We start from the raw sequence: 24,139 nt of genomic DNA, 5'->3' as shown, positions 1-24,139 counted from the left end.
ATCTGAGAATTAGACATATTGAGGGTAAATTAGGCCAAAAATAAAATTAGCGTTGCCAGTCGACTGACATAAAGTGTGTGGCCCGAAGAAATTTTTCAACCGATAGGATTCATAATTTTTTTTTTATATTCATCCGGATTTAGGATATATGTAGGTTTGAGTAATATACAGGATGGGAAAGAATCATGTAAACGCTTGACTGATTGAACAGTTTTCATTTATAAGCATCTATGTGATGTTGAATAAATGCACATCACGAATCCAAGCAAGGCTGCCGACGACGTTTTATTGAAACTCGGTATAGCAGAACTTGATGGCATAACTCTCCATGGTAATGTGTTTTTAGATGGCAAGATTATACTGACGAACTGATATACCAGTTTGAAATAGAAAATTCATGGTACAATGTCCTGTCCGATTTGCTGGATGAAACTAGAAGTAATGCTTGGATTCATGCATGTGATAAGGACTTTGTGCCAATTTAATGTCGGCAATTTTTAAAACCATGCATAAGGTTAAAACTAATAGGGTTTTTAAATCGCTGACAAAAATAGGAATAAATTTGGACCGCGGTTGTTGTTGTGGGGAAACCCGGGCCATGATGCATGGATACTGGTACTAGCAACATGTGCCATTTCTGAAAATGAAATAGTTTTATCTGCTCCACTGTCAAAAAATCTAGTCAAATTTGATAAACTGAAATACAAAGGGAATCTTTTTTTTATTGAGTCTTTCATTTTCATTGAATTTTGTTTTGTATATTTTCTAGAAGATATTAATTTTTTTCCATCAAAATATGGCAAAGTTACTGAGTTGTGTTTTGAAATAAATTTTCAAAACAATGGCAGGTTTTTGTGAATACATGTATCAGTCATGTTATATTAAATGTAATGCCATTTTCTGCTCAGAAAGCAGGAATCAAATCTTAGTTTTTCTTGCTTCATTCTTGTCAAGATCTGAAACTGTACGAGATGTCTGTATGACTTTGTGTGAAATTTCCTCTCGTTTGTTACCTTAAGAGTCAAAATCAGCAAGCATCGAGCATTTCATAGAAAGTCAAAAATTTATTTTTTCAAAAGCTTTTGATATAAAATTGATGTTGTCCTACCTAATGCTCAAACACAATTAAAAAAATTATTTTGGACATATTAAGGGACTGGTATCCAAGGAAATCCATTTCCTTAGCAACATGTTCATAAATCCTTATGAAAATCAATGATTGTTAACCATTTTTCTATGAATATGTTTTCTGTGTGTTATAAGATAAGGTACTTTGATTACCTTATTTGTTGAAAGAATGATTTACCCTATTCTCCAAAAATAACAAAAACAAAATTTCTGTACTGATATTGTTGCCACGACAACAGGAAAAGAACATGACATCAATACTTATTAATTTTGGAAAAATTACACATGTTTATCACTATATACACAAAACCTACAACCACCGCTGGAAAAATGAATGATGAGCTCTTGATAGCAGTCATCTGTATGTCATATCTATAAAATGAAATTGGTAGGCAACTTTAGTAGAAAAAAGTTATAAAAGGTCAAAATGTGTGTAAGTCTGGCATTTATAAGCTTTTTTGAAGGGGTGGATGTAAACTGAATACCTGTACAGTGTCCAATATATTGGTTATATTGGTTCTGATCAAAGGTTACTCATAAATTTACTATTGTTGAGTAATAAATGCATATTCAGTTTTAAAAGGAATTTTATATTTTCCACAAACATAACTTGGAAAGGTGGGGTAATAGGAATCACCTTGTCCAATGTCCTTACAATCTTGTCTGGTCCATAACATTTAAATGAAGTGCAATTGAAAGTTTATACTTGATATTAAGATTGCTTATGACCTAGAGATGTATCATGAACCTGACCCAAGGTCACTTGAACAAGTTCAAGGTCAATGGTAGAAGAATAGTGCATAACATTCTAATGAAAGACTTGAAAGTTTATACTTAACTCAAGGTTTATTTAAGAGCTCTGAGTTTGTTATGACATTGTCCAAAGATCATTTGGGCATGTTTGACCTTGACTCAAGGACATTTAGCATGTTCAAGGTCACTGCAGTAAAAGTGTACTATTTGATTTTGGTACATACATGCAACTTTGAATGAAAAGACATTGGAAATTTTTGCTTTGCACAAAGGTTTTACCACCTTTGACTTGAGTATATGACATACCGTAAATCTGGGAATTTTTATGTCGATTTATTTTTGCGAATCTGTGTCAAAAAGCTGTTGATTAATTTTTACGTTTCAAAATTTTGCGAATTGTCATTGACGCTAATATTAAAAGCACTTATAATTTTCATAACAGTTAATAAGTTACATTTGTATGCATGTACATACAATAAATTATGCATGTACATACAATATTAAAATCTAAATTATCTCTTTCTTGGAGATACATACTGCCTTTCAAACCATCAGACGATATTGAATGTAGTGAAGGCACTCTCCACGCATGGATTATCACGGGTAATTAGCTTGTAGTATACAAATGACCACTGCTTACGAACACCTGTTAACAGGGTTAAAAATAGACACCAGCTTTCGGCAAAATTTTTGTTTAAATTTTTTGTTGTTGATTTATTTTTTAAGAAAAATATTTTTGCGAATGCAATGCACGCAGAAATTTGCTAAAAATTTATCTACAGTAAAAATTTCCAGATTTACGGTAGTCATTTGGGAATGTATATGCGCACTGGCAGAAAAGATGTTAAATTAATGTTTGGACCATATTTTTATAATAAAAAACATTACATGCAATAGTATGAAAGATTATACTGCAGAAGTTGGGGGGGTGGGTATCATTTTATGACCTTGTTCACAGGAATTCTAGTTCATTCAGGTATGATGTGCTCAAGGTCACAGAATCAGAGAACATGGACACAAGGGCCAATACAAGTGAAATATCTTTCATTTAACATGATCATGATCACAAAATGCCTTTCAAAGGATGCAAACATTGATTGAAACTGGGATACTGGCACTTAAACAGAAAGTCACTATGACAGCTCAACAGCTCAAATAATTAAGTCAAACCATTTTAAGCAGGCATGTAGTTATCAGACTTGGGTTGGGTTGGAGGGTTGCCCCCCCCCCCCTTTTATTTCCAAACATAACCTTTTACGATTGAAAATGTTCACTGAAAGGCTGGTAAATTAAATTAATAGATTGATCTTTAATGACCTTGTTCTATGACACTTCAAAATCCAAAATATAAAGATGTGTTTCAAATTTATCCATTTCCACAAAACCAGGTACATGTCAATATGTATTTGCAGAATGGCTTGTGATGATAATTAATGCAAAACATATTTATTGATATCAATTAAATTCCAAGAAATCTCTGTCAATGGTTTTTTGTTTTATTAAAAACAAGTTTAAGTTTGTGCAATATGTAATTAACATGTTGTTTTTGTCCTGTCTAAATCTATATCAGCACATCCCAAATGTATATGTAATATGTGTGTAGCTTTGCTTTTCTTACCTCATCCAATTCTGTTTCTGTTTCTTTCTGAGTTTGGCTTCAAAAAGCTGAATTTCATTCTACAAACAGAAGTACACAACACTAAATTGAGATCATATTGATTTAAAATTTTTTTAAATTTAAAACCTTAAAAAAAAGGTCAACAGGCTCTAGGTTTTAAGTTTGTCAAATCACTAATTATGTTTTCATTTCTTTCTATTAACACCCCAAGAAAAAAAAGGGGGAAGGGGGTATTCATTTCATCAAACTTAAATGATGCCTATAGTTTGAACCAAGTTTAGCAACAAGTAAATTTTCAAAAGAAATCATTATTTGTTTTACTGTCACAGTGGTATAAATATACAATGCAGTTACTACTAGTCCACTACATTATACAATTGTCTGTATAGCAATGCTTCCAAGGTAATCCCTTCTCCTAAAAGATAATTATGTACAGAGTGTAAACCCCCCACCCACCCCCCACCTTTTCATTTTTTTTCGGACATAAAAGAGTCCAACCATTTTACACATATTTCACAATGGTGTTGGCATATCATAAAATCTTTTTTTTTTCATGTAATATACATAGGTACTAGCTCAAACGGTAAATAAAGATATCTGCTATACTACATTTTTATTTACCACACTATTAAACATCCCGTGAATACAACATAAGTTATAGTTAGACTCTATAATATGGGATACAATAATGTGACTGACCAACTATTTAACATTTCAGAATTACTCTCTTCAATTTTTTTTTTTTACTTATGAAATGCAAAATACTAACATAAGATCAATCAGAAATAAATTAGGGTCTATTAAAATGAGCAAAACCCAACTATATAGAACCCGTGGGCCTTTTTTTTCATAAATTTCATAAATTATCTTTCAATGACATAATTGTGATATAATCTATATCACCAATTCAAAAATTACATAAAACAAACATTTTATAAAACCTACTCCACTCTCTATGTATAAATCATCGTTAATTTATACATAGAGAGTGGGGTATTAATTCAATTTATTTTTATTTTTTTTTATTTATTGACAACACCATCCTACATTGGCATATAGTTATGAATACAACAAACAATAACAAATAATTAATTTTTATAAAATGTTTGTTTAATTAAGCCAATTTTCTGAATTGATGATATAGATTATATCACAAATGTGTCATCCATATATGATTATATATAATATGAGAAAAAAAGTCGAATAAGCCTGGGGGTCTGTATTTGGGGGGGGGGGGGGGTCCCTGTCTTCAAGCACCTGTGCACTTGCCAAGCGTTACATACTTTAATGCATGATTAATTTATGCTACACAATCTTCAGTTGTAAAAAAAAAATGGTAAAAATTTCAATCACTCACCATAATAAGAACCATAAAGACCTCAAAACAGAGGCTCAGACCACTTTAAGTTTGTAATTTTCTGCTAGTCTTCTGTACATTGTCATTGAAAACAATGTAGGCAAAATACCGTTTTTATATCCTATGTTAGAGAGCTATACCAAAGGGAGATAATTTGAAGCAAAAGTGACAGAAAATTATGGATCTAAATCAGTTTTCATACATAAATGTTTAAGTTGCCTATAGATTTTTTTCTTGATTCTTCTAGAACAAATGAATATCGTAGTGTTTTAATGGAAAATGAGTGGTAAACAAATTTTAGTTATTCACTGCATTGTTTAAACACTGGAATTGAATTTTTAAACTCACTCATTTTTTAATTTTGCTCTCTGCCCGGGATTAGCACATACCATGTGAGGCCTCGTGTAATTTAAATCTTTCAGTCTACATTTTTAAAATCTAAATTTACAATTTTATTTCACAATGAAATGGAAATATAAGGAATCACTGTCTAGTTAGTATAGTATGCCAGGGACATCAATGATAGTTGGAAACGTAGGCAAATTATCCCTCGTTTCCAACTATCGTTGATGCCCTGGCATACTCTATTAACTAGACAGTGATTCCTTAAATATACTGAGTATTCCACCCATACACATCTGTTATGTATTCAATTTCATCGAATCTGTTGCTATTAGGGATGGAATACCTTAACTTCTTTATTGCTGATTCAGCATCCAACTTCTTCAGCTAGCTTCTGAATGCCTGACTTTCCCAAAGCTTTGCCTTATATAACTTTTGGTTTGGCTAATCCATTCCAAGGGTTGTCAGGTCATTCCATTATTTGAGGTCTTCAATGTGTTTTACTCAAATGCCTCTTAACCATTACACCTATATATTCCTATGTAAAACTTTGACTGTTGTGGCCTCGTCATACCCCTGGGGGTCATGATTTGAACAAACTTGAATCTACACTACCTGAGGATACTTCTGTTTTAATATGACTAATGATGGCTTAGCTGTTCTACAGAAGAAGATTTTTAAAGATATTTCCTACATATTCCTATGGTAAACTTTGACCCCCTGCTGTGGCCCTGCCCTACCCCCAGGGGTCATGATTGGAACAAACTTGAATCTACACTACCTGAGGATACTTCTATTACAGTCAAACCTGTATTAAGCAGTCACCTGTGGGAAACATTAAAAGTGACCTTTATAGAGAGGTGACCTTTAAAAAGAGGTTCTTCTTTTTTCAAGAAAAAAATCTTTTCCAATTTAATTGTAAGTTCTGTGTTTTAAAATACTAAATCATGGAATATTAAAGAAAGATGTGTTTTGGAAATCAATGGTCTAGCTCTGTTAGATTTTTTTTTTTAAATTTAAATAGTTTCAAGATTAAGTTCAAGCTAAATTTTATGACTCCAAAAAAATATATATATTGAGTCTAATAGGGCATCCTTCCTCCAAACAACAAAAAAACTGTCTTTTATTATAAGATGTCATCATCATGTTGTGTCATGAATAAAATATAATGTATTTTTTTTTATCTAAACTGCCTTTAAAAAATACAAGTTTAGTTAGTCCTAACAATTGTATGTTTAATAATACATAAATAGTAGCGTAATAAACAGACAAGTCATAATATTCTCAGTTTTTCAAAGCAGTACATAATACAAATTGATATCAAATTCCCAGGTGTTGTGAGCAATGAAGCGTGACTAATCCTAACGGTCGTCTTACCTAGTTGAAAATCACGAAATAATCAAGGACACATTGAGTATACAAAACAGTTTTAAATTAGGGTTTCTACAAATAATACGTTTCCTATGTGTTAAAAACGGCATGCCATGCGTTTACACAATTACGCCTATCAGAGTTGGGCATGCTAAACGTGAACTAATAATTAGGAAACACCTAATTATTGTATCCATTAATAGATAAATAAGGATGTCTTGTTTTTTTTTATATCACTCAGAATTTTTTTAAACCAGATTCAAATTCAATAACATTAAGATTCTCGTAAATCCGTTTTCCTTATAACCTTTTCGGTCACAGCACCCTTGTTTAGTTTTGTTAAAAAAATAAATAAATTATCCAATATTTTTAAATGGTTTTAATAAGGCCAATTATTTTTTCCAAGATATCGCTACACAAGACCAATTATTTACTTTAATGACAAAATTTGGGAGTCACCTAACTTTAGATCTGGTCACATGATCAGACAAAATGGCCACTATATACGAGGTAAAACGGCGATTTTACATGAAATTTGATGACCGCTGACCGCGTTACGCAGGTGACCGCTTAATAGAGTTACATTATATAGGAAAATTCATTATGAGGAAATAAAATGACCGCATAGGACAGACGACCGCTGGATAAAGGTGACCGCTATGACAAGTTTGACTGTATAATATGACTAATCATGGCTTTGCTGTTCTTCATCAGAAGATCTTTTCAGATTTTTCCTATATATTCCTATGTAAAACTTCAACCCAATCTTGCGGCCCAGCCCTACCCCGGGGGTCATGATATGAGCAAAATTGAATCTAGAGTATGTAATAAAGCTTTCACATAAGTTTCATCTTTTCCTGCCCAGTGGTTCTTGAGAAGAAGATTTTTAAATGATGCCACCAATTTTTTCAGGAATTCTTAATTATCTCCCCTTGAAAGAGGGTGTTGCACTTCCTGTGAACAAACTTAAATATCCTTTACACAAGGATGCTTTGTGGCAAGACGACAGAGGGACGCTGGACACTCTTTGATCAGAAAAGCTCACTTGAGCCTTCAGCTCAGGTGAGCTAAAAAGGTTCAATTTCAAACCCCAAACTATGCCACACAATTAGGGAGTGAAAGTAAAGAGGAGGAAATTTTACCTGCACAGTAGAGCAGACTGTCTGAGGAAATGCATCAGATGGATTCAGAGATTCCATCAGTTGTGGAAAGAGAAAAAATGCTCATAAGGCCAAGGTGCCATCATCTCCTTTGGCCAAGGAAGCTGAAAGATAAAAGTTTTCCACAATGATTAAATGAAAATGAATCAAATCAGTCTGTCAAATTTTGCATAAAGCAATGATAACAAAGCAAAATTTCTCAAGTATTCTTATATGTACAAATTAAGGTCTCACACAAGGAAATAATTTCACTATGTGTTACTATGTAGCTTTAATTAAATTAATTAATTAATTAGACTCTAAGCAGATAATTCATGAAAGAGAAAATAGAGATTAATGCTGAGACAAAAATTTGAGATCAGAAAAATACGCCTTATGCGGCTTTTAACAAAGAAAATTGACAGTAAACATACCTACCCTGAAATACACGTGGGTTTCACATGTTGACAAACAGCATCCAGGAAGTTGACAAACAGTCGACACACCATCCAGGAAGTTGACAAACAGTCTACACACCATCCAGGAAGTTGACAAACAGCCTACACACCATCCAGGAAGTTGACAAACAGCCTACACACCATCCAGGAAGTTGCATCAAGCGCATCTAAAAAAAAGAGTTCCCTTTAATTCAGTGGCAGAATTCTGCTAAAGATATGATGTTCCTAGTACATGAGTCCAAAATTAAAACTGTAGACCTAAAAAAAAGTTGCTGAAAACAAACAAGAGGCCCATGGGCCACATCGCTCACCTGAGCACATTGGCTAGGCAAAAGCACAATCAGTTCAGTATTGAAAAGAGGGGGGGGGGGCTTGAATTTTAAACTACCTGATGATGCTTCCATGTCAATATAACAAATGGCTTTGTTGTACTTGAGAAGATTTTTTTTTAAAAATTCCCATGTATTCCTTTGTAAAAATTTGATCCCTCATTGTGGCTCCTCCCTATCCCAGGGGTCATCATTTGAACAAACTTGAATCTACACTACCTGAGGATGCTTCCATATCAATATGACTAAACATAGCTTTTCTGTTCTTGAGAAGAAATATTTTTTCTATATGTTCTTATGTAAAACTTTCCATCCCCCATTGGGCCCCATCCTACCCCTGGGGGTCATCATTTGAACAAAATTGAATCCACACTACCTGAGGATGCTTCCTTATCAATATGACTTAACATAGCTTTTCTGTTCTTCAGAAGAAGATATTTTCCTTTATATTTCTATGTAAAACTTTGATCCTTCATTGTGGCTCTGCCCTACCCCCGGGGGTCATGGTTTGAACAAACTTGAATCTACACTACCTGAGGATGCTTCCATATCAATGTGACTAAACATAGCTTTTCTGTTCTTGAGAAGAAATATTTTTTCTATATGTTCTTATGTAAAACTTTCCTTCCCCCATTGGGCCCCACCCTACCCCTGGGGGTCATCATTTGAACAAAATTGAATCTACTCTACCTGAGGATGCTTCCATATCAAAATGACTAATCATGGTTTGCAGTTCTTCAGAAGAAGATATTTTCCTTTATATTTCTATGTAAAACTTTGATCCTTCATTGTGGCCCCGCCCTACCCCCGGGGGTCATGGTTTGAACAAACTTGAATCTACACTACCTGAGGATGCTTCCATATAAATATGACTCATCATGACTTTGCTGTTCTTGAGAAGAAGATTTTTAAAGATTTTTCCTTTATATTTCTATGTAAAACTTTGATCCTCCATTGCGGCCCCGCCCTACCCCGGGGGCCATGGTTTGATCAAATTTGAATCTACACTACCTGAGGATGCTTCCATATAAATATGACTCATCATGGCTTGCTGTTCTTGAGAAGAAGATTTTTAAAGATTTTTTCTATACATTTCTATGTAAAACTTTGATCCTCCATTGTGGCCCCGCCCTACCCCCGGGGGTCATGATTTGAACAAACTTGAATCTACACTACCTGAGGATGCTTCCATATAAATATGACTCAACATGTCTTTGCTGTTCTTGAGAAGAAGATTTTTAAAGGTTTTTCCTATATATTTCTATGTAAAACTTTGATCCTCCATTTAGGCCCCGCCCTACCCCTGGGGGTCATGATTTGAACAAACTTGAATCTACACTACCTGAGGATGCTTCTATATTAATATGACTCATTATGGATTTGCTGTTCTTGAGAAGAAGATTTTTAAAGGTTTTTCCTATATATTTCTATGTAAAACTTTGATCCTCCATTGTGGCCCCGCCCTACCCCCGGGGGTCATGATTTGAACAAACTTGAATCTACACTACCTGAGGATGCTTCTATATTAATATGACTCATTATGGATTTGCTGTTCTTGAGAAGAAGATTTTTTAAGGTTTTTCCTATATATTTCTATGTAAAACTTTGATCCTCCATTGTGGCCCCGCCCTACCCCCGGGGGTCATGATTTGAACAAACTTGAATCTACACTACCTGAGGATGCTTCTATATTAATATGACTCATTATGGATTTGCTGTTCTTGAGAAGAAGATTTTTAAAGGTTTTTCCTACATATTTCTATGTAAAACTTTGATCCTCCATTGTGGCCCCGCCCTACCCCCGGGGGTCATGATTTGAACAAACTTGAATCTACACTACCTGAGGATGCTTCTATATTAATATGACTCATTATGGCTTTGCTGTTCTTGAGAAGAAGATTTTTAAAGGTTTTTCCTATATATTTCTATGTAAAACTTTGATCCTCCATTGTGGCCCCGCCCTACCCCCGGGGGTCATGATTTGAACAAACTTGAATCTACACTACCTGAAGATGCTTCCATATAAATATGACTCAACATATCTTTGCTGTTCTTGAGAAGAAGATTTTTAAAGGTTTTTCCTACATATTTCTATGTAAAACTTTGATCCTCCATTGTGGCCCCGCCCTACCCCCTGGGGTCATGATTTGAACAAACTTGAATCTACACTACCTGAGGATGCTTCCACATGAGTTTCATCTTTCCTGGCCCTGTGGTTCTTGAGAAGAAGATTTTTAAAAGATGCTATTAATTTTTCATTATCTCCCCTTGAAAAAGGACGTGGCCCTTCATTTTAACAAATTTGAATCTCCTTCACCCAAGGATACTTTGTGGCAAGTTTGGTTGAAATTGGCCCAGTGGTTCTTGAGAAGAAGTCGAAAATGTTAAAAGTTTACAGACAGACAGACAGACAGACAGACAGATAGACAGACAGACAGACAGACGGACGCCGGACAAAAAGTGATCAGAAAAGCTCACTTGAGCCTTCGGCTCAGGTGAGCTAAAAAAGAAAAAGAAATTGTCTCTCTCTCTCTCTCTCTATATATATATATAGAACTACAATTGCCTAAGGCCAAATAAAAAAATATGTGTGGTTCCGATTACCCGACCGTCCCTATTTTGTACCCCAGACCCTAAACTTTTTCTCGGCAATTTTCATATTTTTTCCGGAATTTTCCCAGATTTCTACCTATGGCTCCGGTTTAAGTTTTAGTTCCAGCAATGAAGGCCTCCTTGCAAAAACATAGTGCAAGTGTTTAATAGTGTTAAATCCAAAGCAAACTAGCATGTAGGTGTCCCCTACCAATATTGACTAGTATATTATCATACCACATCTAAATGCCACTTGCAAAGGAGTGATAGGTATTATTTAGAAAAATTAAGAAAATCATTTAAAAAAAAAAAAAAAAGACCCTACCTACCTACCCTAATTTTTTTGGAGGTGTAACCGGAACCACACATATCTTTTTGTTTGGCCTAAGTTCATTTTGATTGACTGTTTCCTTGCGTAAGACCTTTAAGACGACTAAAAGTTAATGAAATTAAATAAAATTTGCAGAAAATGTCTTTTAGTTATTTATCTTTCATATACTAGTGCATCAAAATTATCTTTGTCCTTAAGGGATGAAAAATAGGAGATAACTCTTCCTAACAGATTATTGAATTTTAGGCTAAATTTCTATACAAATTCATCTACAGTATATTAATTTCAAAACTTAAAAAAATCTTATGAGTTAATTATTGAGAAAAAAATTTGGAATGAAATGCAAGCTGAAATGTTTGGGTTTTTGGCTATCTGCTTAAAAGTTTTTTGAACTCTAATTAATAAGCTCTAATTAGTTAAGAAACAGGAAGTTTAGTGATTTATACAGAATTAATTAGCAAAAAATTGAAAATCTTAATTCTAAAACAAAGTCAGAGACTGGAAAAAATGGTGTCAAAAGAGACTTCAATAATGTACCTTGGAGCTTTGATAACAGTCATCACTGATTAATGGCTAGTGATTAAGATAAGGGGTTCTTTAGCAGTGGGGGGTGATGAGGCTTTTCCATCAGTCATCAAAGAATGGAGTTTCTCTTAGTAGACCAGGCAGCTCTAAAATAAATAAACAACACAAAAGTTTACAATTGTGATAGGATTGGATTTTACTGAGCTAGTAAATAACGATAACTTGGATTGGTTAGATCGTTTATTATACATTCGGAAACTTTCTAGCTTTATACAATGATTTGGGAAACGTCCTTGTCTGGGTTATACATAGAACGTAGATTTTGATTGGATAAAAGAGACACACCTTCAGATCGCAGTGTATTTAAAGTCCAGTATTTCACGTGTAGATCAGTTGGTTTGGAACCTTCTCAAAGGTTCGTGCCGGCTCACTTTCTGATAATCGGGGTGGATCCCGGTCTCTGTCTCTGTCCCGTTCAAAATTCTCAGTAATGAATTGTCTCGTTCATTCGTTTAAGTTGTCCTTTTTGTTTTCCTTATTTATACATCCATTTTATTGTTAATTTCCAGTTCCTTATTTCTATTTTTGGTAAACCAGTTAGGTTAGGCATAGTAGATTTTTCGTGCAGGGGTGGGTCACTTCTCTTCGGACTTAGCATTGGGTAGAACGGGCTCTGGACTTCGTACATCTGTTAGGTAGGCAATATTTTTTTATTGAGGCCCATAAGTATATAGGAAGGTCATTAGTACATCAGTTTTCGTTGTAAATATATAAATGTAAATATTTTTGTGCTGTTAATTAAACACAATTGTTGCCATAATAGATACTTGTTAATTTGCAAACTCTTGTTATTAAAATTCTTGGGTTAGTAAGTCACTTTCGTGACTATTTGAGATACAAAAGGTTTATTAATGGTTAATAAGAAGTTGGTACAAAACGCGAAGTACTATTATTGATAAAGAAAATGTGTGTTATTTAATAAGTTAATTTTGAGAATAAAAGAAGTACTTTCATACGATCAAATACGGTTACATTGGTGCCGTGAGTGGTACCTAAGACTGATGGTAAAACCAAATCCTGTCACACAATACTTAAAAATGTGCACCACATACAATAGCATATTATTAGAAAAAGTCTACAAGTGTACAGTTAAATAATAATCATGCCAAAAAAGGGACCAAAATGGTTGCATCAACATCAATACAAAAAAGGAAGTAATCCTTACAATAAAGGCTAGAAGAATATAGGGACCACCAGCCCAGTCCAATTTCTAGTTCCCATGAGAAGACTAAGTAAAGAAGAGTTTCGGGACATTGTATGGCCACAGAAAAATGGAATGTTTGCAGATACAGATGCCAAGAGCCGAAGCAGTGAGATGAAGATTTTGCGACCCGGGCCAAGTGAAGTTCAGCCTGTAGACTCCTACATGGAAGCTGTGTCAGATGACCCAAACTCAAAACTATACAAAGTCCTTCACCAAGAAAAGATTGCTAAATTGTGGAATCAGGCATTTAAAGAACACTCACATAAGTTTCCAGACTGTGACAGTTCACTGGACTGGAACCAGCATGGGGAGGAAAAACGAGGCCTGTCATGGATCCTTTCCATCCGATGTAAGAAGTGCCACTATACCAGTCACCGAGAAAAGCTTTACGAAGAGATGAGGAGATCTGGAAGGGGACAAAGAGCTGCACAGCTAAATGTGGCCATGGCTGTCGGTCACCTGGGTACCAGTCTTACAACAGAGGGTATGCGTGGTATGCTTCTTGGTGCAAATATTGAACCAGCATCAGCTGCCAACATGCAACAGACCTGCAACAAAGTGGGGAAAATTATCACCAAAGTAAATAAAAACAGTATGAAGAAAATAAGGCAGAACATTCAAGAACTTAATAAAAAATGTGGACTTCCTGATACCGCTATCAGAGCGGAAGGAGATGCCAGGTATAATAATGCCACCTTCAGTGCCATTGGAAAAACCCCATTCCAAGCTGCCATATACCGTAAGTCCGTAAGTGAAAATGTAACTCAAGAGGAAAAATGTTGTGGCAGTGTTCTGTGGCAACAAACTATGCAAGAAGGGCACACACCTACGAAGGAAAGGAAAGGAAGTTACCTGCCCAGGACACGAAGACTGCACTGCAACCGTTCCTCCGGAGACCACCATAGGAGATGAGAAGAGATGGGCCGCAAACTGTATCGGGGAGTTACAAAGTGATGACCGTCCACTCGTCATTTCCCATTTCACCAGTGATGGAGATAGTGCCGCTGCATCTGGAGCATCTGTAAAACAAGGACATGTGATTGAAAACCTTAAAGACTTGCGTCACTTCTCTGACTCTCAAAGAAAACAGACTGCTAAGGCTCCATTCAGCAGTCACATGTTCCTGGGAAGAACCAAAGCTATAAGAGAATCCATGCAGAGAAGATTTGCCTTGGACCTGAAGCTTCGATGCAGGACAGAGTACGAGAATTGCTGCAAACACTACTCCGGAGACTTACCTTTGATGAAGCGGGCAATATCCACTGCTGTTGGTTCCATCATAAGCTGCTACCAAGGACAGTGCGGAAAGTCCTGTCAACTTTATTCCTTTTCCTGACACGGACTGAAAAGCAATAAGTAGAAGTCTTCAGTGTTGCCTAGTGACTTTGAATTAAACATGACAGAAGATGACAAATGTTTGTTAAAAGACTGTATAAATTTGACTTTAGGACGAAGTAATCTTGATAGAATTAAATATCATACTTGTGCACAAAAATCTGAATCTGTGAATAGGGCATATTTAAAATCAAATCCAAAATGTATTACAAGTAGTAGAAATTTGAAAGTAGAATACATAAAGTTGTGCACTCACTGAATAGCGGTCATGGAAACTCAACATTGGAACTTTGTGAATCTGTAGGGGCACCTGTTATAAAAGAAAGTAGAGTGGTCCATCATCTAAAACAACAAAATAGTAAAAATTACTTTAAAATTAAACAAAAAAAGTTAAAATATAAATCTCAATGAAAATACTATAGATCTAAAAGATATCAGCTGTACGATAAAAAATCTGAAGACACTTACTGTAAATTACTAACAGATCCAAAATTAAAAAGGAAGTTGTAAGACTGTAAGGGGGAGGGGGGGTGCATTGATGCTGTGTATTTAATTTAAATGTATGAAATTTGTATTTAATAAATATTTTGTGAATTGTCTTACATGTAATAATTGTTGCTATGTATTATTATGCACTGAATCTATTCAACTGTGTAAATGGGGAAAATGTGGATATGTAAATGATGTACAATTGTATGTGTAAAATGTGACATTTTCTTATACGAGGGAGTCTGTGCATGTAAATATGTTTTATTCTTAATTATTTATCTCATTAGAATTATTTTAATTAATAATCTTGTTTTTCTTACCTGTCTGATGAACACAACAAAGGTTACAGAGGTGATTGGTAGAAATACGGGTATACGGGTGTCAAAACTCTCCGTTGAAGACCAGACTGCATGCCGCATTGTATATCCGCCATTTTTGATCTTTAAAAGGGGAGACTACTCCTGAAATCAAAGAAATTGTAGTCAAAATGAGAGTTACCCGTTCCTCTTTAAGTCTCACACATAGAAATAATTTCACTATATGTTACTATGTAGCTTTAATTAAATCAATTAATTAATTAGACTCTCAGCAGATAATTCATGAAAGAGGAAATAAAGATTAATGCTGAGACAAAACTTTGAGATCAGAAAAAACACGCCTTATGCGGCTTTTAAGAAAGAAAATTGAGTGTATACATACCTACCCTGAAATACATGTGGGTTTCACATGTTGACAAACAGCCTACACACCATCCAGGAAGTTGACAAACAGTCTACACACCTTCCAGGAAGTTGACAAACAGCCTACACACCATCCAGGAAGTTGACAAACAGCCTACACACCATCCAGGAAGTTGCATCATGCGCATCTAAAAAAAAGAATTCCCTTTAATTCAGTGGCAGAATTCTGCTAAAGATATGATGTTCCTAGTACGTGAGTCCAAAATTAAAACTGTAGACCTAAAAAAAGGTTGCCGAAAATGAAAAAAGAAAAAGAAATTGTCTCTATATATATAGAACTACAATTGACTAAATTCATTTTGATTGGCTATTTCCTTGCATAAGACCTTTAACTATTTATTTATCAGATTATATAAAAAAATTAACCCTCTAAGAATGGAATACATGTCATACACAATTACATGTAATACATGTTAATACATGCAAGGTCAAAATGATACATGCAGCTGAATATCATTTTAAAATTATACATCATGTTGAAGTTCTGTATGTCATGTCAGTAAGTCTAAGGGAAGTTACTCATATCTGCTGCTATGCTCTTTTAGCTGCGTTGATTGTTCTATGCAAATGAACCATTATGACTTTACCTAAGCTTGCTAAACAAAATTCCCACAGACTTCTACATTCTGGAAAAACAGCCGAGATGTGAAATGAAGTTGTCTCACTGCACCAGCATCATGCAGTGACCTGGCTGTGATGGACTCCTTGTGAGGGACCTGGCATCTAATGACAGATGCAGTTACCTGAGCAGAATGGGACTCCTCTGCGTGAATATTATTTGTTTGTATCAAGGCAGTACAATTATTATGAGGATGTAGAGACCAAATCCCTGGGTAGAAAAGATACACACTCTACACCATGGTCTTTAAGTTGGACTTAGTCACTGGGCAACCCCCTTTAGGTAATGGTAGGGTGAGGAAAATTCTTCCTTCTACTAACACTGCCCTTCTTTCTTGCAGTCCCTACAAAAAACATCAAATAAAATCATGCTCACAATAGAAACCCTTAATGAGGCTGAATGTCACCAGCTGGTAGATGTCAACACCCTTAGGGGAAGTGACTCCCCCACGACATCCCTGTACGGTGTGTTGGCATGAATAATAACCCTTGTACTCAGAGGTGGGTAAAACACCATTCCAGCCAGTGACACAGACTGTGTACTCATTTGCTGAGAATATCACAACCAAACATCAAATTAATAAAATGGTTACTGAAAATAAAGTTTGCTCTAAACATAGCCACTTACTGGATGAAGGCACTGCTGACAAGCACTGCAGTCCTGGGGTGTGTGGGGCAAATCTACCAGTGCAGCATACTACTGGGGATGAGTTCACCTGGGTTAGGGAGGGGATGGCAGAACTCCCTTGAAGAAAGGGAGGTAACCACTGATCTGGACAGCTCTGCTAGTCAAGCTGCAGATTTCTTCTATGAGGATGGTCTGCTGCAAAGTAAACCAATTCATTATTTTGACACTCAACATTTGTCAGAGTCCATCAGAAAGTCAACAAGAGGCTCATGGGCCTCATTGCTCACCTAGCCTCAGCTCAGGTGAGGTAATTAAAAAGACCAAAACTGTTAGAGGTCATGCCAAAAAGACCTAAGGCAGGGAAAAAAAAAAAACAAATTTGTGCATAACTTTGCCCTTGATAGATGTACAGCTGAGATAAATCAAGATCAGGCAGTACATGCTAGAGATGCAGATAAATTATTTTAAAACAAGCTGTCTTTTTTCCATATGTTTGCAATAGTGAAGTGTTACATGGGAGCTCATGCATTACACAGAAAACACTCTCTGATGTGCAAAGGGTCAGGGGTTGAAATATATGGTAGTCCTAGTCATTTTAGCAGGCTAGTCGTTTTAAGACTCAGGCTAGCCAGGGCTCTCATTTGTCTATAATTGGGGCCGTTCAAGGGCCCCACTCCCAATTCAAAAAAGGTACTTTTTTCCCAATTAATGTGTTAATTTTCCCAATAGTCATATTTCTCCCAAAAATTAATAAAAGAAAATATAGCTGGAAATATAATAACTTAACTTGCTATTCATATTCCTCTGTTTTGTAAAACAAATTTAGTTGATAGCAAAGACAGGAAACCCAATATATATGATTTTAAAGTACATATAATGGTTATCCCAAAATTTCCCAAAAGGTCTTTATTTTCCCAATCTTTACAGCCTGGCCCCATTCCCAAAAAGTGGTGTGAGAGCCCTGCTAGCTAATTTAAATGTAATGATAGTCCATTGCACTAGCAGAACGGGAAAAAAATTTCTCGTCAGTTCACTTTCTCTTTTCTATGTAGACTGGTTTCTTTTGACTGAGAAATAGTTTAATTTGTTTCTGTCACCAAAATGTGTGAAACTTTAACTTGTTACATTTTCATTTTGCATAGAAAAATTGTTGAGCTAGTTAGTTTGAGGTTTGGGCTAGTAATTTTTTTACTAATTAGAAGCCCCTGGGCTAGTGGGATTTCCAGGAAAATTTCAACCCCTGAAAGGGTTCACTAAATAATAATTATGTTAGCAAGAGTTGATTTGAACTTCATTTCATTTGGATAAGTCAACATACATATACACTCAATAATCTGTATACACTTAAGATTCAGAAACAAATTGATGCTGCAACTTATATTAATCTGTTTCCTTGAAATAATTTTGAACAATAAATGTTTGTTTTTTGTTTAACATCTCCCTCTCGAATATTTTGTACTCAAATACAATGTAGAGACACCACCATTGCTGGTTGAGGGCTGAAAATTTAGACTTACATATAGACTCAGCACTCAAGGCCATTGAGCAGTAAAGGGACTTTTTGTGTGCCAGCACCTACTGTGACACAGGACTTAAGTTTGTTGCATCCGGTCTCATCCCCATGAACAATAAATGTACGTTTGCCAATTTTGAATGACAAATAATTAAGTAAAATAAAATATTAAAGTAAAATGAAAAACAAAAGGCCCATGGGCCACAACGCTCACCTGAGTAACTCTGGCCTTGCCGTTTTTCAGCTGATCCCCCCCCCCCCTTGTAGTACTTATTGTGGCCCCGATCTATTTGAACAATTAGAATCTAAACTACCCCAGGATGCTTACAAGTAACTTTCAACCTTTCTGGCCCAGTGGTTCTTGAGAAGAAGATTTTTAAAGATTTTTTTCTGCATATTTCAATGTAAAACTTGGATTCCCTATTGTGGCCCCACCCTACCCCTGGGGTCATGATTTGAACAATTTATGCCCTGTTCACACAGAGAGTTTAATTTACAGTAAATTAATGCAAAGTAAAATGATGCGAATTAATCTAATGCGAATTAAATTGCGTTCACACGACAGCTAATGTGAAGTAAACTAATGCGAATTATAATTTTATTTCTACAACAAGGCTATTCAGTGAGGCTTTTATGATGTCATTTACAAATCATGTCATATTGTGCAGAGCAGGTACATACATTTGACATAATTTAGTGATTAACATAATTTTCCTTTGTCTTCCACTCAAAAATAGCACAAGTACCCATATTTCACCATCGACATGTGGCCTGTGACTTAATTCTGCCTTACGCATGTTTCAAAATTTAATTCAAATTAGCTTTGCTTAGCTAATGCGAAGTAATTTTACTACATATTTCAATGTAAAACTTGGATTCCCTATTGTGGCCCCACCCTACCCCCTAGGGTCATGACTTGAACAATTTAGAATCTACACTACCTTAGGATGCTTCCACATAAGTTTCAGCCCTGGCCCTGTGGTTCTTGAGAAAATTTTTAATGACCCTACCCAATTTTTGTCTTTTCTTGATTATCTCCCCTTTGAAGGAAACTTGGCCCTTCATTTTAACAATTTACACTTCCCTTCATCCAAGGATGCTTTGTATCAAGTTTGGTTAAAATTGGCCCAGTGGTTCTTGAGAAGAAGTTGAAAATGTGAAAAGTGTACAGACGGACGGACGGACGATGGACAGCGGGTGATCAGAAAAGCTCACTTGAGCTTTCAGCTCAGGTAAGCTAAAAACAAGAAGTCTGTGAGCGAATGCTCATTAGTAAAACCCCTGCTCTGATGTGAATATAATATACTAGGGCTGTGTATTGAGCGAAAAAAAATCGATACGATACAATATTTTATAATGTGATATCCGATATATTGGATTCTTTAACAAGTCTATCTAAAAAGTCTTATAAATCATTTAATGCATGAATTTTAAAAAAAAACTTATTGTTTTATAATCCATTTCAAAGTTCTTGTCTCACTGTCATTACAAATTACATTTCAAATTCAAACTTTTAATGACTGTGAAATCAACATGTTAAAATAAAGTTGTCTATGTATTTTGTAATATTTATCTAAGATGTGCTATCTGCTTAATGATTATATCATTATTGATCAATTTTAATTCAAAACAGTGAAAATATAACCATTGGTGATTGAAATTCCCAACTTTTTCACAGATTTATCAGAAAATCTGCCTGTCCGATACGTAATGGAAGTTATTGTTTTGATACGATACATCCTTAAATATCGATATATATTGAAATACTGATACAGCCCTAGAATATACCCTCTCATGTTGACACTGAATTCATACAAAATGAATCCCACCATATGGCATGCCTAAACAAAGAGTGTGCTAAAATTTCAAGCATCTGCGCTGAGTAGTTGCTGAGAAAACTGTGACGGAAATTTGGTACGAACAGATGCACAGATAAACAGGAAGTTATCATCTGATTCAAACAACAAGAGGCCCAGGGGCCACAACGCTCCCCTGAGCACATTGGCTAGGCAAAAGCACAAATCAGTTCAGTACTGAAAATATTACAAAGAAGGGGGGGGGGGGGAGGGGGGGGGGGCGGCTGGAATTTTACACTACTTGATGATGCTTCCATGTCAATATAACAAATGGCTTTGTTGTACTTGAGAAGATTTTTAACAAAATTTTTGCTATATATTCCTTTGTAAAAATTTGATCCCCCAGTGTGGCTCCTCCCTATCCCAGGGGTCATCATTTGAACAAACTTGAATCTACACTACCTGAGGATGCTTCTATATCAATATGACTGAACATAGCTTTTCTGTTCTTGAGAAGAAATTTTTATGCCCCCGGATCAAAAGGTTCCAGGGTATATTGTTTCTGTCCTGTCTGTCTGTTTGTCTGTTTATCTGTTTGTTTGTTTATCTGTTTGTCTGTTTATCTGTTTGTCTGTCTGTCTGTTGTCAACTTTAACCTTGCCCATAACTTTTGATTGGTTGGAGCTATGACTTTCATATTTCAAATGTGTATTCCTTGTGACAAGACCTTTCTTTGGGTACCATCATATTTGACCTTTTGACCTTGACCTTGGAGTTTGACCCACTTTTGCAAAATTTTATGAGACTTTAACCTTGGCCATAACTTCTGAACAGTTGGTGCTTGGGGTTTCAAACTTCACATATGTATTCTTTGTGACAAGGCCTTCCTTTGGATACCAACAACCAACAACTTTGACCTTTTGACCTTGACCTTGGAGTTTGACCTACTTTTGAAAAACTTCAACCTTGGCCATAACTTTTGAATGGTTAGAGCTAAGGCTTTCATACTTCACATATGTAATTCTTGTGACAAGACCTTCGTTTGGATACCAACCACTTTGACCTTTTGACCTTGACCTAGGAGTTTGACCTACATTTGAAAAACTTTAACCTTGGCCATAACTTTTGAATGGTTGATGCTAGGGCTTCAATACTTCACATATGTAATCCTTGTGACATCACCTTCCTTTGGATACCAACCACTTTGACCCTTTGACTTTGACATAGGAGTTTGACCTACTTTCGATAAACTTTAACCTTGGCCATAACTTTTGAATGGTTAGAGCTAAGGCTTTCATACTTCACATATGTAATCCTTGTGACAAGACCTTCCTTTGGATACCAACAATTTTGACCTTGACCTTGATGTTTTACTTACTTTTAAAAAACTTTAACCTTCGCCATAACTTTTGAACAGTTGCAGCTAGGGCTTTCGAATTAAACATTTTTTATCTTTTGGCCTGGATTTTGACTTGCATTTGAGAAACTTTAACCTTCGCCATAAGCTGCCATACGGGGACATCTTGTTTTCTATATGTTCTTATGTAAAACTTTCAATCCAAGATTAAGGCCCCACCCTACCCCTGGGGTCATCATTTGAACAAAATTGAATCTACACTACCTGAGGATGCTTCCATATCAAAATGATTAATCATGGCTTTCAGGGTTCGACACTAACGTTAGTCCGTTAGTCTCAGACTAATACATTTTCATTCGGACTAATAAAATATGTGGCTAATTAGTTCGAACGGACCAATGAAAATTTCTGAAAAACAATATGAATAAATTACCGATGTCCGATTCTCGACAACTTTTACTGAAAAATCCCGAGTGTATTTTTAGAAGTATAAGGTTTTAGCGATCATGATTTAGTATGACACTTTTAAGAAAGATGTTGGACGTTATGTAAAGATAAAAAAAAAAAATGAGATCGGGAATACGATCATCCTTGCTGATTGCGAAATTTCAATGAATCTGTGGAATAATATATTTCACATAAATACTTTGTTTATATCAAAAAATAATACATATATTAATTGTCATGTTAAATTAATGTTAAAAAACATTGATTTTCTTTTTTTTTTTTTTTTTGGACGGACTAATAAAATCGCGTGCGGGCTAGTAAAGGAATGAAGCACTAGTCCAGCTGGACTAAAGCCTTAAAAAGTTAGTGTCGAACCCTGGCTTTGCAGTTCTCCAGAAGAAGATATTTTTGTACATATTTCTATTTAAGACTATGATCCTCCACTGTGGCCCCACCCTACATCTGGGGGTCATGATTTGAACAAAATAGAATCTACACTACTTGAGGATGCTTCCATATCAATATGACCAATCAGGGCTTTGCTGTTCCTGAGAAGAAGATTTTTAAAAATTTTTCCTACGTAAAACTTTGATTATCCATTGTGGCCCTGCCGTACCCCCAGGGGTCATGATTTGAACAAACTTGAATCTACACTACCTGAAGATGTTTCCACATGAGTTTCAGGGTTAGGGTTAGTGTTCCTGGCCCTGTGGTTCTTGAGAAGAAGATTTTTAAAAGATGCTATTGATTTTTCACTTATTCGTAATTATCTCCCCTTTGAAGAGGGCGTGGCCCTTCATTTGAACAAACTTGAACCCCCTTTACCCAAGGATGCTTTGTGGCAAGTTTGGTTGAAATTGGCCCAGTGGTTCTGGAGAAGAAGTCCAAAATGTGAAAAGTTTACAGACAGGCGGACAGACAGACAGACAGACGGACTACAGACAAAATGTGATCAGAAAAGCTCACTTGAGCTTCCAGCTCAGATGAGCTAAAAATGAATCCCACCATATGACATGCCTAACAAAGGATGTGCTAAAATTTCAATCATCTGCACTGAGTAGTTGCTGAAAAAACTGTGTCGGAAATTTTGTACAGACAGATGCACAGATAAACAGAAACATGACATCGGATTCGAACAAAAATGAATCCCACCATATGGCATGCCTAAACTAAGAGTGCGCTAAAATTTCAAGCATCTGTGATGAGTATAGTTGCTGAGAAAGTTGCCTCGAAAATTGTTTTTTTCCATATATGTCCCTTTGTAAAAATTTGATTCCCAATTGTGGCTCCTTCCTATGCCCGGGGGTCATAATTTAAACAAACTTGAATCTACACTACCTGAGGATGCTTCCATATTAATATAACTAACCTTGGACCTGCTGTTCTTGAGCAGAAGATTTTTTCCAAATTATTCCTACGCAAAACTTTGATCCCCCATTATGGCCCTACCCTACCCCTACCCCTGGGGGTCATCATTTGAACAAACAAACCTTAATCTACATTAAATAAGGATGCTTCAATATCAATATGACTACGGCTTTGCCATTCTTTACATGTAGCAGAAGATTTTTTAAAGATTTTTTCCTAATTGTTTTGTAAAAGTTTGATCCCCCATTCTGGTCCCACTCTACCCCAGGGGTCATTATTTGAACAAATGTGAATCTACACTACCTTGAATCTACACTACCTGAGAACACTTCCATATTAATATGACTAACCATGGCTCTGCTGTTGTTGAGCAGAAGATTTATAAAGATTTTTTCCTATTAACTCCTATACATGTAAAACTTTGATCCCTCAATGTGGCCCCACCCTATCCTGGGGAGTCAACATTTGAACAAATTTGAATCTACACCCCTGAGGATTCTTCCATATTAATATGAATAATTCTGGCCTTCCTGTTCTTACACAGAAGATTTTTAATTTTTTTTTTCTTAAATACTCCTATATACATGTAAAACATCAATCCCCATTGTGGCCCCAACCTACCGGGGGGGGGGGGGGGGGGG

The 24,139-nt window shown here is 35.7% G+C and overlaps 2 long non-coding RNA genes across 3 annotated transcripts; both read right to left on the bottom strand.

Moving 5' to 3' along the window:
* Positions 1 to 11,957: 11,957 nt before the first annotated feature.
* LOC133181555 (uncharacterized) lies at positions 11,958 to 14,222 on the bottom strand. Its single transcript, XR_009720483.1, has 3 exons — positions 14,060 to 14,222; positions 13,470 to 13,755; positions 11,958 to 12,089 (listed from the first exon to the last, which is right to left on the bottom strand). It is a non-coding gene; the product is annotated as an uncharacterized LOC133181555 (long non-coding RNA).
* A 557-nt stretch (positions 14,223 to 14,779) lies between these two features.
* LOC133181554 (uncharacterized) lies at positions 14,780 to 15,794 on the bottom strand. 2 transcript variants are annotated; one of them, XR_009720482.1, is made up of 3 exons: positions 15,731 to 15,794; positions 15,352 to 15,492; positions 14,780 to 14,884 (listed from the first exon to the last, which is right to left on the bottom strand). It is a non-coding gene; the product is annotated as an uncharacterized LOC133181554 (long non-coding RNA). The 2 variants fall into 2 exon arrangements; XR_009720481.1 differs by having other exon boundaries at positions 15,735 to 15,793.
* Positions 15,795 to 24,139: the final 8,345 nt, after the last annotated feature.

Source organism: Saccostrea echinata, unplaced genomic scaffold, assembly GCF_033153115.1.
Source record: "Saccostrea echinata isolate AGI-Se365-2 ecotype Australia unplaced genomic scaffold, CSIRO_AGI_Sech_v1 ptg000009l, whole genome shotgun sequence".
Taxonomy (NCBI): Eukaryota; Metazoa; Mollusca; class Bivalvia; order Ostreida; family Ostreidae; genus Saccostrea; species Saccostrea echinata.
This window is presented reverse-complemented; position numbering and strand designations above follow the sequence as displayed.